This window comes from Chrysochloris asiatica, unplaced genomic scaffold (genome assembly GCF_000296735.1).
Source record: "Chrysochloris asiatica unplaced genomic scaffold, ChrAsi1.0 scaffold00120, whole genome shotgun sequence".
Classification (NCBI taxonomy): Eukaryota; Metazoa; Chordata; class Mammalia; order Afrosoricida; family Chrysochloridae; genus Chrysochloris; species Chrysochloris asiatica.
In genome coordinates, this window is record NW_006408638.1 from 6,952,167 (window position 1) to 6,957,441 (window position 5,275).

General features: G+C 40.2%; 1 protein-coding gene across 1 annotated transcript in view; it reads left to right on the forward strand.

Annotated features, from left to right (window-relative positions):
* The window catches only part of CEP97 (centrosomal protein 97kDa), a 60,170-nt gene that overhangs the window by 45,168 nt on the left and 9,727 nt on the right, over positions 1-5,275 (forward strand). The gene's annotated exons all lie outside the window — the stretch shown is intronic.

Here is a 5,275-nt window from a genome sequence, read left to right on the forward strand (position 1 = left end):
CCTAATTTCCTTTTCAGAACTATTTTTATTAGTATAGAGGAATCAAACTTAGTTTTGTAACTTGATCTTGTATCTTGCCACTTTGGGGACTTTTTCAATGAGTTCCATTAATTTTCTTGCGGAGTCTTTGGGATTTTCTGTGTATAGAATCATATCATTTGCAAATAGAGAGAATTTTACTTCTTTTTGTTTTTTGAGTTTTATTTGTGAATTATGTGATAGTTTACATGGGAGAACACCAGCTTTACATTCATCCTATTGTATTTTGTTTCATTGCGATGATTACAATCCCCTACATGCATCATCAAAAAACTAAAGGGTTTTTTGATGGCCCCCCCAGCTGTCAGCCAACCCTGCGCCCTCCCTGAGTCCAGATTCCCCAGCTGCTCCATCTCTCCATATCATCGTCTCTGCCTCCATCTCTGGCATAACTGCTTCTCTGGGTAGGGTACCACACTCTGCTCTTCTTACTTGATGGTCCCAGGGTTTTCCACTCCTGGACTGCACAATCAGCCACTCTTTCTGTTGTTACAAATCATCTACCTTTACATTTCTGACACTCACAGTCAGTCCTGATAGCAACTATTCACTATTGTACCACAAGAGTTTTATTCCCATCTCCTTTCACCAGCCCCATCATGACAGATTGGACACCACTCAGTGGAGAGTCTACCTTCCCCCACACCCTCTGGAACTAGGATCCCTCTTGAAAGCTTGTAAGCCAGTCACATCTTGCCTTTGTAGCCCCCTCATCTTGGGTAGCCAATGTCTGAGTTGCCTATCCCTATCAACCCTGTATACTGAGGGAGTGCAAATGATCCTCACTGTAAAGATTTGTTTCCTCTTTTGATCTACTACATCCATAAGTATAGTTAAAGTTCATCAAATTGTAGTGGATTACTCTTTTTTTCCCTCTTCTTTCTTCTTCTAGTAGAGTTCTGATCATCTAGCCATTGAAGCCAGGTCAAGTGGGTACTATCTGCAAGTAAAGGTGTTCTTGTGCATCTCCCCTCTCTTCATATCAGCTGGACGCTTCACTCTCCATTCTAGTCCTCTGTGGCCATGTCACTGTCTCTGGGCCCAGGAGTCCCCAGGTCTTGCCATACTGCTGGCCAACCAGGTCTCAACCTGGGTTCACAGGAGTCTATTGAACGTGGTGGGACTTAGCTCACAACTTCATTGCTGTTTTTCCCCCCACTTCCCATTATCGGTGACCAATGTGGTCACCAGCAAGACCATAGGCCTGCTCCTGTATTCTCCTTGAATCTTAGTCTTGGAAGGGGGCTTGCTCTCAGGGGACCCGACCACTTGCCTTGATGGCTCCTGGGTGAACAGCTTGCATGTTCTTGTAGTAATCAGTTGGACTGCTGTTATTGTTTTTGATTTTTCCTGCTGGTCTTTCTTTCAAGAAGTATCTTCTATTCTTTTAGTTCTAGGCTGGTATGCTTGTCCATTCAAGTGGAAATTTCCCACCTCAGAAGATTCTAGATGGGATTCAGGTTCAATTATGGTCTTATGCAATGCAAAGACTCTGCAGGAAGCCTATTTCACTGGGCAAGGTCTAGTCCCCTTTTAGATATTTCAATCAGTTATACACTGAAGACAAACTTTCTATGGTAATGTTTCTGGCTATTCCTTTCTCTCCCCCTCAAGTGTCTATTTTACAATGGTAGGCAAGGGAAACCAAGATTCAAAAGACAGCCAAGCATCTTAACATTATTTCCCCTCTTTTACCCATTCAAACCATGCTTTAATTCCTGTATCCCAGAGCCCTGTTGTTCCAAGATTGTGCATACATCATTATTTGCCTCTGTCTCACTTAGCCCATGAAAATCTGCCTAACTGTTGTTTTCCCATCCGCCTTGTTCTTCCATTCCCCTTCCCCGAGACTTTTACTTTTTTGCCAGTGTGGATGCCTGTATTTCCCCATCTTGCTTTAAAGCTCTAAGACTTCCCACACAATCATCAGTAGAAGTGGTGATAACGAACATCCTTGTCTGGTTCCTGTTCACAAGAGGAATGCCTTGCTGTACTTCTCCCAAGAGAAATTTGTTTGATCATATAGCATTCCATGGAAATTTCAATAATCTTCACCACCACCATAATTAGAATACATTGATTTTTCTGTAGTCTCCTTATTCATTGTCCAACTCTCATATGCATATGAGGCAACTGAAAATACCATGTCTTGGGTCAGGTTCATCTTAGTCCTTAAACTGACATCTTTGTTATTTAATGCTTTAAAGTAGTCTTGTGCAGAAGATTTGCCTAATTTGCAATATGTTTTTTGCTTTCTTAACTGCTACTTCCATGAATGTTGATTGTCGATCTGAGGAAAATGAAGTCTGTGACAACTTCTGTCTTTTCTCCATTTATCATGAAATTGTTTATTGGTCCAGTTGTGAGGATTTTCATTTTTTTTACATTGAGGTGTAATTTATACTGAAGGCTGTAGTCTTTGACTTCATCAGTATGTATTTTATGTCATCTTCACTTATAGCAAGCAAGGTTGTGTCATCTGTATATCACAGGTTGTTAGTGAGTTTTCCTCCAAAGCTGTTGCCATGTTGGTTTTCATTTAATCCAGTTTCCTGGGGTATTTGCTCAGCACACAGATTGAATAAATATTGTGAAAAGATATAATCCTGGCACACACCTTTCCTGATTTTAAACCATTCAGTATCTCCTTGTTTGGTTCTGATGCTTCTTGGTCTATATACAGGTTTATCATGAGTAAAATGAAGCATTCAAGAATTCCTATTCTTCACAATGTCATCAACAAAGTTTGTTATCCATACAGTTGAATGCCTTTGTGTACTCTATAAAGCAAGGAGCTGTGGTAGTTGTAGTGGTTACATGTTGGGCTGACAACCTCAAGGTCAGCAGTTCAAAATTACTATTTGTTCCATGGGAGAAAGATGAGGCTTTTGCTTCTGTAAAGATTCACATCCTTGGAAACGCTATAGAGTGTTGCTATGAATTGAAACAAACTCCACGGCAAATAACCACCACCAACAGTTGATACAAAGCATAAGCATACATTTTTCTGGTATTCCCTGCTTTCAGTCAAGATCCATCTGATGTCAGCAATGATACCTCTCACTCTTCATCCTCTTCTGAGTACGGCTTACATTTCCAGTGGCTCACTGTTGATGTACTGCTATAACCACTTAAAAAAAATTATGTTCAGCAGAATTTTACTTGCATGTGATATTGATTATATTGCTCAATGATTTCTTCTTTCTGTTCAATCACTTTTCTTTGGAATGGGCATAAGTATTGGATCTCTTTAAATCAGTTGGCCAGGTAGCTGTCTTCCAAATTTCTTGCCATAGATGAGTGAGTGCTTTCAGTGTAGCTTGGACTTCTTTCTCCAATTTAGTTGGTTCTTGATCATATACTACTTCTTGAAGTGGTTGAACATCGACCTATTCTTTTTTGGAACAGTACATTGTATGTTTCTTGCATCTTCTTTTGGTGCTTCCTACATCATTTGATAAGGAGCTCTGGTAACGTAGTGGTTACAAATTGGGCTGCGAACCTCACAGCCAGCAGTTCGAAACTACCAGCTGTTCCGTGGGAGAAAGATGAGGCATTCTGCTCCCATAAAGATTTACAGCCTCGGAAACCCTGTACAGGGTCACTATGAGTTGGAACCAACTCCACGGCACATAACAACAACAACAACATCGTTCTATATTTTTCCCATAGTATTCTTCATAATATTCCAAGTCAGGACTTGAATTTTTTTTTTTTTTTTTTTTTAGTTCTTTCAGCTTGAGAAATATTGAATGTGTTCTTCCTTTTGTTGTTATTGTTTGTTTTTAAAACTTTTATTGTGAATTGAGTGAGAGTTTACATGGGAGAACATCGGTTTTGCATTCAACCAAACATTTTGTTTTATTGCAATGATTACAGTCCCCTCCATGTATCATCATTTAACAGTATTTACCTCTAGTCCTTCTTTTTTTTTTTTTTTTAATGTACATACAAACACACAGGAATATATAATCCTTTAAACAACCAAAGGGCACGTATTGCAAGCAGCCTCCTATCCACCAGCATTACAGTCTTACTCTTTCCATGAGCCTAGAGTCCACTCGCTCAGGTATCCCTGATCTGCTGGGCTCAGCCTGGAGATGGATCTTGGAATTTAAATGAGGTAAGAGGGAAGTGAAGGCAGGAGGGGAGATTACTGGATGGAGGTCTTGAGGAAGATTGGAGTTATAGATTGTTGTAGTCAAGTGCAAGTGAAATGGAAGGATAGGAAGTGGAGGATTGGTGATGTGTGCTTGTAATTATTTTTGAAACTAGTGTAGTCACAGTGATTGAGTCTAGAGTGACACCATAAGAATGGGTGAGGCGTGTTTTTTGGTTAGAATCCATGTGAATGTTGAGGTCTGCAAGAATAACAGGAACAGGGCAAAGAGAAAGACAATGAATTTAATGTTGAGACTTTCATGAATGGAAATGGATAATGAAAAGTCAGTAGTTGACAAGGAGTTTAGGGAAATTTAGCAGTGTCAGGCAGGAGCTTGATGGAGGGAGGTTGAAGAATTGTTTGAAGATGGTAGTGAGAACAGTCTAATGTATGGATGAAAAAAATAGCCTCCATTTGAAAGGGCTGCGGATGTCCTTAGCGGAGGGTCTTGTTTGGTAAAGGAAAAGTTCAAAGAAGATTGAGTATATAAGGGAGTTTTTGGATTACAGTTCAGTAGTTGTAACTGGCATAAGGTGTCCTGATGTGGTGCTGTGGGTTAACATGCTGGCCTGCAAAGTCATTTAGAACTACAACGTCGGTGGTTCAAGCCCACCAGCTGCTCTTAGGAAACCCTACACAGGATCACTGTGGGTCGGTATTGACTTGATGGCACTTAACTACATAATCCGAGAAGCTGGGTTAAAAGAAGAAAACCGTGGCATCAGGATTGGAGGAAGACTCATTAGCAACCTGTGATATGCAGATGATACAACCTTGCTTGCTGAAAGTGAAGAGGACTTAAATAATTACTGATGAAGATCAAAGAGCACAGCCTTTTGTATGGATTGCATCTCAATGTAAAGAAAACAAAAATTCTCACCATCGGACCAATCAACAACATTCTTATCAACAGAGAAAAGATTGAATTTTTCAAGGACTTCACTGTTGGATCCACCATCAACACTCATGGAAGTAGCAGTCAAGAAATCAAACAATGTATTGCAATAGGCAAATCTGCTGCACAAGACCTTTTCAAAGTGTTGAAGAGCAAAGATGTCAGCTTGAGGACTAAGG